Below are 12,792 nucleotides of genomic sequence, written 5' to 3' on the forward strand. Positions count from 1 at the left end.
ACTATTCAAATGATATAGTAATTTGTTCAGTTTGATGGTTTGCAAGATGAGGATCCCAATGCTCATTTAGCCAACTTCTTAGAACTATGCGATACATTTAAAATTAATGATGTTTCTTAGAACAGTGGTTGAAGTCATTACCACGAGGGTCAATCACTACTTGGGAACAAATGACCGAAAAATTTCTATTAAAATATTTTCCGCTAGCTAAAATGACTAAATTACGTAATGATATCTCTTCTTTTATGCATATGGATTTAGAAACACTCTACGATGCATGGGAGAGATACAATGACCTTTTGAGAAGGTGCCCTCACCATGGGTTACCGCTTTGGCTTTAGGTTCAAACATTCCATAATGGCCTGAATCCTTCGACTCGGCAAATGGTTGACGCAGCTACTGGTGGAACCATCAATAATAAAACACCTGAAGATGCGTATGAGTTCATAGAGGAGATGTCATTGAATAACTATCAGTGGTAAGTCATGAGGACAAAGCCAACAAAAATAGCCTGTGTTTATAATGTCGATTTGGTCACCATGCTCTCTAATCAGGTAAAACACTTGAATAAAAAGATTGATGGCTTTCTTTGTTCTTCACAGGTTCACCCAGTAATGTAGTGAGAAGCAAGTGGAGGTGGAACAAGCCATTCGGAATACCAACCTTATGGCCAAAACATCAATAACAAGCAATTAAATTACATGGGTAATAATCCTCGGCCTCAAAACAATCCATATAGTAACACTTATAATGCAGGTTGGAGGAATCATCCAAATTTCTCATGGGGAGGCCAAGGAAATCAGCGACCACTTCCAGGCTACCAATAGCCACCCTATCAACAGGAAAAGAAGCTGAACCTTGAAGAGATGCTCACAAAGTTTATCTCAGTGTTTGAAACCCGTTTCCAGAACACCAAGACAGCACTTAAAAATTAACAAGAGTTGATCCAAGGGCTGGAAACTCAGATAGGCCAGCTTTCCAAACTAATCTCAGTAAGACCACTAGGAAGTTTACCTAGTAACACCAAATCAAAAGAGCATGTGAAAGTAGTTACACGAAGGAGTGGGAAAGTGTTAGCGGAATTTGAAAAGAAGCTAACATAAGAACTTGTGGTAAGCGGAAAGAGGGAAGAAAAACCAGAAAATAGTGAAAAACTAGTGCCGAAGGAATATAAACCTCCAGTTCCATACCCAGCAAAATTGAAAAAAGACCGCATTGATGCACAATTCGGTAAGTTTCTTGAACTTTTTAAGCAATTACATATCAACTTACCTTTTGTTGAAGCCATCTTGCAGATACCTACATACGCAAATTTTTTGAAGGAGCTTCTAACAAATAAAAGGAAATTCGAGGACTTATCTACAGTAGAACTCAATGAGGAGTGCTCAGCCATACTTCAAAACAAGCTGCCAACCAAACTGAAAGATCCAGGAAGTTTTACTATCCCTTGCTTAATTGGCAGTCTGAATGTTGAGAAAGCACTAGCTGATTTAGGCGCTAGAATTAATTTGATGCCATATAAAATGTTCAAACAACTTGGTCTTGGGGAACCTAAACCTACTAGGATGAGTATTCAATTAGCCGATAGATTTGTTAAATATCCTAGGGGCATTATAGAAGACGTACTTGTGAAAGTAGATAAATTCATATTTCCTGTTGACTTTGTTGTGCTTCACATGGATGAAGATGTGGAAGTGCCCTTAATTTTAGGGCGCCCATTTTTAGCCACTGCTAGGGCTGTAATCGTTGTGGGTGACAGTAAATTGGTACTTTGAGTAGGTGACGAGGAGATTATCTTTAAAATTTATGATGCTACGAAGTTTTCTATGGAACAGGATGACTCTTATTATTTTATTGACTCTATTGATCATACTACTTAAGATTCTTTTCAGAAAATTGTACAACAGGACAAAACGAAACTGTATCTAGCTCAAGAAGAGGAGATAGATGATGAACCTAATGAACATTCTTCAAGACAAGTAGAATATGAGGGCATTAAGATAAACGATGAACTTAAGCAAAAACCCTTTATTGAAGAGCCTCCTAAACTGGAACTTAAACAATTACCAAACCACTTGGAATACGCATTCCTTGGAAATAATTTTACATTGCCAGTTATCATTGCTTCTAACTTGCAACCCAAGGAGAAAGAGGAATTAATCCAAATATTAAAAGAACATAAAAAGGCCATATCTTGGAAAATTTCTGACATTAAAAGAATCAACCCTTCTTTTTGCACTTACAAAATTTTGATGGAAGATGAATACAAACCGTGTGTGCAAGCTCAAAGATGACTGAACCCCAACATGAAGGAAGCTGTTAAAGCAGAAGTAATTAAACTTCTAGATGCTAGAATTATTTATCCAGTTTCTAACAGTTCTTGGGTAAGTCCAGTGCAGGTTGTCCCTAAGAAAGGAGGCATGACGGTCGTGACCAACGAGAAGAATGAATTAATCCCGACAAGAACAATCAAAGGATGGAGAGTTTGCATTGACTACAGGAAACTGAATGATGCCACAAGAAAAGATCACTTCCCCTTGCCATTCGTTAACCAAATGTTGGAAAGACTATCCAGGCACATGTACTACTACTTTCTAGACGGACTCTGGTTACTTCCAAATCCCAATAGCTCCTGAAGATCAAGAAAAGATGACATTCACATGCCCATATGGTATGTTCGCTTATCGTAGAATGCCTTTTGGATTATGTAATGCTCCTACCACTTTTCAGCACTATATGATGGCCATCTTTGATGAACTCGTGGAAGATATCATGGATTTATGGACGATTTCTCGGTATTCGGTAACTCTTTCCATCTTTGCCTTAAAAATTTAAAACGAGTTTTAATAAGATGTAAGGAAATGAATCTTGTACTTAACTGGGAGAAATGTCACTTCATGGTTCAAGAAGGTATTGTATTAGGGCATAAAATTTCTAGTAAAGGGATTGAGGTGGACAAATCTAAAATAGAAACAATCGAAAAGTTATCCCCTCCTAGTTCCGTTAAGGCTATTAAAAGTTTTTTAGGACATGCTGGTTTTTATAGAAGATTTATTAAGGATTTTTCTAAAATAGCTAAGCCTTTGACTAAATTGCGAGAAAATGATACACCTTTTAATTTTAATTGGGAGTGCTTAGAAGCATTTAATACTTTAAAGGATAAATTAATTAATGCTCCAATTATCATTGCACCTGATTGGAACTTACCATTTGAATTAATGTGTGATGCGAGTGACTTTGCTGTAGGTGCAGTCTTGGGACAGTGAAGAGACAAGCATTTTCAACCTATCTATTATGCTAGCAAAACATTGACAGCTGCACAAGAGAATTATACTACTATAGAAAAAGAATTGCTAGCTGTGTTTTTTGCATTCGATAAATTTCGATCATATCTCATATTTTCTAATGTCGTTGTTTACACTGACCATTCAGCCCTTCGCTACCTGTTAACTAAAACTGATGCAAAACCTCGGCTCATTCGATGGATTCTCCTATTGCAGGAATTTGACTTGGAAATTCAGGATAAAAGAGGAGCTAAAAATCTCATGGCTGATCATCTGTCCAGGCTTGAGAACTCCAATATCAAGGAACTAGATGAAGTTGAAATAAATGATTCATTTTCTGAAGAACAATTTTTCGCTATATCTGACTTAGAGGTACCTTGGTTTGCAGACATTGCAAATTTTTTAGCCGCTAACATTATTCCAAAAGGGTTAACACACCAGCAAAAGAAGCGATTCATTAATGATGTGAAAAACTACTTTTGGGATGACCCCTTTCTTTTTCGCAGATGTGAAAATCAAGTCATTAGAAGATGCGTTACAAGATCCGAAACATCAAAAATACTAGAACATTGCCACTCAGGGCCAACTGGAGGACACTATAGTGGAACTAAGACCGCACATAAAATACTTGAATCAGGTTTTTACTGGCCCTCATTATTCAAAGACGCTAACAGGTACATTACTTCATGTGACAAATTCCAACGGACAGGTAACATATCTAAACGTGATAAAATGCCTCAAAATTATATGCTTTTATGTGAAATATTTGACGTTTGGGGTATCGATTTCATGGGCCCATTCCCAAGTTCAGTGGAGAATAAATACATCTTAGTAGCAGTTGATTAAATGTCCAAATGGGTGGAAGCCCAAGCTCTACCTACTAATGATGCTAGAGTGGTAGTACGTTTCCTTAAGAAACTCTTCTCGATATTCAAAACACCTAGAGCAATTATTAGTGACAGGGCCCCTCATTTTTGTAATACCCAATTTGAAAAAACTCTTAAGATATACGGAGTTCATCATAGAACAGCCACCCCATACCATTCTCAAACTAACGGACAAGTTGAAGTGGCAAATCGAGAAATCAAACGGATCCTTGAAAAACTAGTAGAATCAAATAGAAAAGATTGGGCAATGAAAGTAGATGATGCCTTATAGGCTTACAGAACTGCTTTTAAGACACCCATAGGGACATCACCTTACAAACTTGTTTATGGAAAAAGTTGTCATCTACCATTCGAACTAGAGCATAAAGCTTTTTAGGCTATTAAATTTCTAAACCTTGATCCCGAACTTGTAGGAAAAAAAAAGTTGATGCAGCTGAACGAACTTGATGAGTGGCAAGCCAATGCATACAAAAACTCACGCCTATACAAGGAAGCAACAAAGCGGCGCCATGACACTCGGTTAAAGCAACAACAATAATTTGAAGTTGGAGATCTTGTCCTCCTATATAACTCAAGACTCATATTGTTTCCTGGGAAACTTAAATTGTTATAGTTAGGACCTTTCGTAATTCAATTTGTTCTTCCATATGGCACAATAGAGGTAAGTCACCCATCACACGGTACTTTCAAAGTAAATGGACATCGTCTCAAACTTTATCATAGGGAGAATTTTAAAAACAATGGAGACGAGCTAAGACTCCAAAAACCACCCTAAATAAACCAACAAGGTAACAGTCAAGCTTAGACTATAAACAAGCACTTCTCGGGAGGCAACCCGAGTACTAACGGTTTTAAATTATTTAAGTTTAAACTTTCAAACATCTAGGTCACTAACAGAGTCTTTGAAGCACAAGTTCCTAACTCCACACAGCCTATCACACGGTCGTGCTAAAGGCCGTGTGACAACCACGGACGGAAACACGGCCGTGCGAGACGGCCGTGCGAAAATAAGGGTACAATTGTTTTTCCCGACATGGGATGCGATAAGTGGCCACGGGCGTGCGACCTGGCCGTGGTCAAATCTTCCAAATGCACACGGGCGTGCGACACGCCCGTGTCTATCACCTGTGGACAACACTGTCAAAATAACACGGGTGTGCGCAGAGCTACACGACAGTGGGAGAAGCGAACCACATCACACACGGTCATGTAACATGATCATGTAGCCATACAGCCTAGACACACGGGTGTGCCCGAAGGCCGAGTGATAACATCTCACTTCGTGACGAACACAGGCAGGACACAATCCATAAGGGCGTGTGAATCGGCCGTGCCACCTGGAAAAAAAATTTTAGATTATCGATTTTATTTTTATTTATTTTTGAAAATTCTTTTGTTTTTAAAATGCCTTATCATTATGATTACTATCAAATTATTCCCCAATTATCCTTTTGTCCTTCAGAATCATGTTTGTCCTCCAGTTGTATTTCTAGCAACTCACTCTCGCTAATCCAGGAATTTCATCCATTTTCAACTCAGGAAGTTTCACTTCTCTCTCGATCTTATTTTTATACTCTAATTTCTATCTTTGTATATTGAGGGCAATGTACATCTTAAGTGTGGGGGGGATATTTATTTCATTATCAGAAAAATCCCTGAACGACTACCTTGTTCTCTTGAAAAGCTCTCATATCGTATTTAGGATAAATTTTGATTGATATATCTTGAATTAAAATATAGGATTTATGCATTGATTGTTTAAACTTTAAGACATTAAAGAATCAAGCATGATAAGTTGATTTTCAAGAATTTAAAATCTTTGGTTTTTTCCCCAAAGTTTAGGTATTACTTTGAGTTCAAATTCACAAGTTTTAAACATCAAAAAGCCATAATTTTTGTGAGATTTTTGAGCCTTTTGAGCCTCTACTAATTCTTTCATGCTCACTTTTATTATTGCTTTGAGTGCGTCAGTATTGAACTGTTATTCTAGAACTTGCTTGATTATACATGTCGAGACCACACCATTTGATTTGATATGTCAAAATGATTAAGGCACTTAGGATTAACCCACTCATGCCATGAAAGCCCTACCTCCACGATTAACCCCTAGTAAACCCCCTCGAGCCTAACAAGCCATTTATTGTATTACCTTTAATATTAACCCTTAACCCATTATTGTTAAAATCCCCTAAATTAATTTGATCCCTATTTTTGTCGAGATTTAATTTGAGTAAATTGCTTAGCTATGTCTTTTTTGTAATAAGTTAGTCTATGTTATTTAACTTGTTCTTAAAAAAAAAAACTATGTATACACATTAGTAATTCCATATTCTGAGAAGAAGATATGCTGTACGCAAGTGATGATTAACTCTTTTTCTAGTTAGGCAATTTTTCAATTCAATCTCAATTCTAACCTTTTCTTTCAGCTTGTGGCCACACCCCCTAACCAAGCCTCATTACAACCCTTTAAAGACCTTTTGATTGATGTTTCATCTCAATTTATCAGTGGTGGAGATTTGATATTCATGCAAGCCTATGGTAATGACTTTTTATTATTGACTATTGAGTGCTTCATTTATTTTCCTTAAAACACCTCAAGTGGTTTGAGTGAATCTTTAGTGAGGATGTGAAACTTTGTGATATTCCGAATCAAAGGTAATTGCTTAAATGAGGAGAGACACCTATGTTTTCAGGAGAAAATGCTCAACTTGGAATGTTTGAAACTTTTATGTTTTCTTTTAGTTGAATTCTCAATGTATGATTACCTATTAATTATTTTGAGATATTATCAATAGAAATTATAGGTTGAGAATAATTTATTTTGATTATGAGTTGAGAATTTTGCTTGAGGACAAGCAAATGCTTAAGTGTGGGGGTATTTGATAAACCGTAATTTATACATATTTTTACCTCATGTTTAACACATTTTATGGATGATTTCCTATTAGAATTGGTGAATTCGATGCTCCTAATGTTTTAATTTCATGTTTTATACTTAGGAGAGCATGGGAGAGCGAAAGGAACGAGAAACAGGCCAAAGTATGAAATCAACACGGCCTAGACCTCCTCACACGGGCAGACCACACGGCCGTGTCAATTTGGCAAACTTGAGCACGGCCTAAAGTAATTACACACGGGCGTGTCCCTACCGAGCCCAAGTTGAGTCCAATTCAGAAAAGGATAATTTTGAGGGCTCTTAGGCATTCCAAAGCCTATAAATACACCCTAGAGGAGGAAGAAAAAGGGCGGCACTTATTAGGGAGTAAGGAATTACTCCAAGAAAGCTGATTGATCCATCTCAGAAGCCAGATTCACCATCAAGACTGAAGATCTCCCTTCAATTTCTGATACGAATCGCTTCGGGGAAAGTCGAGTCGTATGCGAGTTTGCCTGATCGTCTATGAGAAAGTATCGTTCGGTTTGTTCAAAAAAGTTGTTTCTAAATAAATTATGCGGAAGCTATTCAAGGGCTTCAAATGAAGGGTTTAAAATATGAATATTAAGGTTCGGTTTAAAGTAAATGAAAGAATGGAAAGAAGGAACTCAAAAGCAAGCACAAACTAATATTAGAAAATATTGACCCAAATGCTTATAGGCTTTCAAGGCAAAAATGAAAATGATAGAACCTCGACCCACTACTTAACAAAGTAGGAACCTCGGTATATGGGTGAACGAAACAGGGTTGACGCCACTACTAGGCGATAAGTCAACAAAGTCTCAAACAAAGTTTAGAGAAGAAAATTCTCACAAGATTAAATTCAATAAAAATTTTGGCAAAAAGTTCTTTTACATGGAAATTGAACAAGTATTTATAGGCCTAAAGTCTAGGTAGCCGAATGGCCTTTCATACTTACACATTAATTAAAAGAAAATTCTAGAAAAATAACTCTTAATATGCATGACCAGATTCGGCTTTGGGAATGGTGGATGAATGCATCTTCATACTTAAGAAAACTCAAAGTGAATGCATGATGTCCAATGGTTACTTGTAGGTTCGGCCAACCTTGTTAAATGAAGCAATGTTTGGCCAAAAAGTATGAATTAATTATGGACACTCCAAGGGCCATCATGGGTGTGAAAACCGAATGTTGGAGAGTCTTCTAGTGTGAACAAGGAGCTTGAGTAGACTCTTGTGTGTGTACGTCCAACTGAATGGTCATCATGGTTTGAACACAAGGTGTGAACACATGATCAATACATGAACCGTCCAATGCATGTGTGAGTGTCATTTGGCCGAATGGTCACCTTGAAGAATGAAGAAATAGCACACCATCCATGAATGGAAACATTCATGAACCTTGAAGACATTGAATATGGTCATACATGCACTTAACCAAACATGCACCTAATAGATTCAAGCCCCCCAACCGTCCATGCACCTTTCAAAATTCATGCTTGCTTTTAATCTCCTTACATGCATGTGCCGTCCAAAGGGATGTACCTACACGAAATAAACAAATCATTTAAGACATCTAATGAACACTCTTAAATTTGGCATGATGTGAACACATTAATGTCATGCATTAATTCGGCTAAAATGTGAACATAATTAAAATATGTTCTGACTATGACATATTAAAAATAAATATTAATATAAGACAAGTTTAATGCTTAAATAAATATGTGCAAATTTTATTTAATGCATTAAAGACAAAACCGAGTTTAAACTAAAATGAGCTAAGCTTTAGCTCGTGAGCTAAAGTAGAGCTGAGGCTAAACTCCTAAGCTGAAGTTGAGCTAAGGTTTAGCTCATGAGTTGAAAGTGAGCTAGGAGTGAGCTCGGTTTAGCTCAGGCAAGATGGATTGAACTCAAATAAGCTGGATTTGAGCTGGACGGAGCTCGTGGAGTTGGAAACGAGCTGGGATCAGCTTCACAACATGTCATTGCTCGGCTTGACAGACTTGCTCGATAAAGTTCGCGGGGCATGCTCGTATCATTCCCCCCCTCTTTTAGGCGACTTGTCCTCAAGTCGAGCTGTTTATCCATGGGAGAACTTTGACTCGTGCATGGTTTTCCTTGATCAAATGGGATGGAAGATGTCACACAAACCTGAAAAATTCTTACCACAGCCGGTAAAAAGAAACTCAAAGGAGTCAAATTCAAATGTGTTCGATAGTTCATAAAATATTCATTCAATCGAACATATGCCAAAAATCTCAATTGGACAAAGCAAGCATACGTAAATTTATCAAAGAGTTTCGTTAGACCATCGTTACAAACATGAAAACAAAGGTGGATGAAGGGATAATTGGTTGAAAATGATGGTAGGCACTTAAACACATTATTCCTCATCCAAAACATTTTAGTTTCTTTAATCGAATATAGTAACTCATTTGGTCCCTTGTCTTGCTCATGCAAGGTATGCCATGGCCAAAGGTATGCTAACTCTTCCTTTCGTTTTTGAACAACATGAGGGGAGTCTCCAAATTTCAACGTAATAATCACATCATCACAATGACAAAAGGAAAAATCCATCACATCAAAGTATAAATAATTTCCAAACAACCAATCAATGGAATTTTGAACTTCAATCGAATTAAGCAAAGATATTTGAAAATTTTTAGATGACTTACCTTGATGAATATGAAGAGAAGACAATTGAGGATTGGGTTTACCTTTCTCGGTCAAAATGAATCTTCTCTCTTTGGATAGATAACGTAAGACAAACCTATTACTCCGATAAATTTGAATAGGTGGTGACGCACCATGACATGTCTTGCTCCTCGAGGGCTGGAATTCACAAAAATAAGACTGGTTAGTATTATCGAAAACTATGGACTTAAATGGAAAAGAAAAGTTACCATGGAAAGTTGATTCAATTCCAAAAATATAGGTTGGCCTTACCTTCTCGAAATGAAACGAAAATTTCAGATGTGGCCAAACAAGGTGATTAATAAATGAATCAAAATTGAAACCCAAATCATTGAATTTCACCTTCTTATCAAAAGTTTGAACATCAAGCAAACATATTTTGATTGCAAATGATGCAAAGTGTTTAATGTTTTCATAAAATGAATTCATGTAACAAATACCAGGCTTGAACACAAGAACTTGTTTAGGAATTCCAACAAGCAACATATTAGAAAAAGATATAATCAACTCACCACACGAATTATATTTCACTAGTTTAAACACACATGTTGATTTGACAAAACCGAGCATACCAAAATGCAAAGGTTCATACTTCAAGAGTATTAATCGGGATTGGAAATCACTACATGGAAATTTCACACAAAAACTCAAAGATTGTTCATGAAGAACACAATTGCACATATCATGTGAAGTTCTTTTAACATGGATGCCAAACAAAGAATTTTTAACGAACATGCAACTTTTCAAATAGGCGGATTTATCACAAATCAATTGAGCAGGCATATTTAAACATAAAGATTTAACACATGAGTTCAAAAAGTTTGCGTGGTCAAACACATCGAATTTTTACGTGATGACTTTGATCAAACATGTTCAAAATTCGCTTAGAGAAAACTAATCCAATGTTGTCAACAATTTTGCCAATGTAGTAATCGTCATAAGAAAAGTCAGATATGGCACCTTTTAAAACAAATTGTTAACAACAAGAAGTGAACAAAATTATCCAAATCAAGTGACTTTGATTCGATAAACAAAGAATCCTTACCTTCCTTACCTTCGATCGCAAGTGGGTGGTAGTCATTCGCGAACTTACCTTTTTCGAACAATCTAAAACACCTCTCATTTGGAAGGTAATGTAGATGGAATTGGTCGCACAAACTTCTAGGAACCTGAAAAGCTAATTTAGAAGAAGATCGAACAAGTGGGTTAGTAGAAATAATCCTCACTTGCTCACTTGTTTTCTCACTCGATTCTTTTTCTTCTGAATCACTCATTTCTTTTGTTTCAATTTCTTTTTCATCTTTTTTTTCACTCTAAAATTTTTTTCATTCTCTTTTTCAATCTCATTTTCTTTTTGCTTTTCAAAGGCTTTTTCAAAGGCTTTTTCAAGTTCTCTCAAGATTCGCTCATTTTTTCTCTTACTTGCCTCTTGCCTCTCTTTTCTTTTTATTTCATTTTCTTTTTCTTCTTTTGCTTTTTCTTTTCTTTTATTTGTTTTCTCTTTACAAGAATGTACAAAAGAACGATGAGAATACAAATCTTGTTCAAAAGATAAAGAACTATTTGCGTATGATTCACAATCAAAACTTCATGAAGAATACTCCGAGTAAGTTTTCTTTGAAGATCTAGTAGGAGTATGTCTTTCTCTTCGAACGCCATCTTGGAACGAACCAAAATCTTAATCGGCTTCTCGTCTTCTTGAATTTCTTGATGAAAAGGACTTTCGATCGAAGTCACTTCTCAAATTCGTTGATGAATATGAGTCATAGTATGAATCTCTTTGTCTCGAAGTAGATGACGAAAAGGAATCACGATTGGAACTTTTTTTAGGTAGTAGTCGGGGGTATATCTCCGTGAGGTTCTTGATTCTGTTTTACGACTTGAAGAAACTCATCACTTTGGTCTCGTTTAGTCGCCATTCTTTGTATTTCTTGAACTAAGTATTGGTATTCAGATTCGATGAACTCTTCACGTGACATGATTTTTGTTGCTAAAAAGAAAATGTTAGATCACAAAACAAAATAAAAAAAATTAAGTACCTCACCACAAACCTCACAATTTCGCTCGAAAAGAAGGAGAAAAAAGGCGTCACTCCCGCTCGTGTTTACACTCGTTTGGCTTTTACCTCCACTCAGATGATCTCACTCACTCATGCCTTTTTCCGCTCCTTTCTCCTCTTATAACCTTGTAACAGACTTAGTATGACTTGATCTCTAGTATTGTGGGTCGGTTTCAAATGGTTTTACAAAGGATAACATATGAGGGGTTATGGGTTGGCTAAAAGAAAAGGAAATTGGGTAAAAAAAAGTGTGGCGTGGATGAGATTAGAATAGAAGATGAATCGGGAACGATATCAAACCAAGGGCTTTGACATTCGAACAACAATCGAATTGCATTAAACACTTTTTTTTCAGATTTTTTTTCGAATTTTTTTTTGACTTGTATAACTTTTTTTTGTACTATATTGACAAACTAAATACAATAAAACACTTTTGTACACAATTTTTTTTTCTTCGACTGCGTAGATTTTTGTTTTTATAGCAAAAACAACTAACTAATTAAAATGAGAAAACTTCGGTATACGAAATTTTTTTTTCTATACTTTTTTTTCGGATCCTACTTACCTGTGTTCACTTGGACTAGCCCGGGATTAATTTCATCGCAAGATCTTCTCATTTTAGTAGCTCTGATACCAAATGATACGAACTGCCTCGGGGAGAGTCGAGTCGTATGCGAGTTTGCCCGATCGTCTATGAGAAAGTATCGTTCGGTTTGTTCAAAAAAGATGTTTCTAAATAAATTATGCGGAAGCTATTCAAGGGGTTCAAATGATGGGTTTAAAATATGAATATTAAGGTTCGATTTAAAGTAAATGAAAGAATGGAAAGAAGGAACTTAAAAGCAAGCACGAACCAATATTAGAAAATTTCGACCGAAATGCTTATAGGCTTTCAAGGCGAAAATGAAAATGATAGAACCTCGACCCACTACTTAACAAAGTAGGAACCTCGGTATATAGGTGAACGAA

The 12,792-nt window shown here is 36.4% G+C and overlaps 1 non-coding gene across 1 annotated transcript; it reads right to left on the reverse strand.

Moving 5' to 3' along the window:
- Positions 1-218: 218 nt before the first annotated feature.
- On the reverse strand, positions 219-325 carry LOC128294299 (small nucleolar RNA R71). The gene has a single exon (XR_008284612.1). It is a non-coding gene; the product is annotated as a small nucleolar RNA R71 (small nucleolar RNA).
- Between the last annotated feature and the right edge of the window lie 12,467 nt (positions 326-12,792).

Source organism: Gossypium arboreum, chromosome 6 (genome assembly GCF_025698485.1).
Source record: "Gossypium arboreum isolate Shixiya-1 chromosome 6, ASM2569848v2, whole genome shotgun sequence".
In the NCBI taxonomy this organism is placed as follows: Eukaryota; Viridiplantae; Streptophyta; class Magnoliopsida; order Malvales; family Malvaceae; genus Gossypium; species Gossypium arboreum.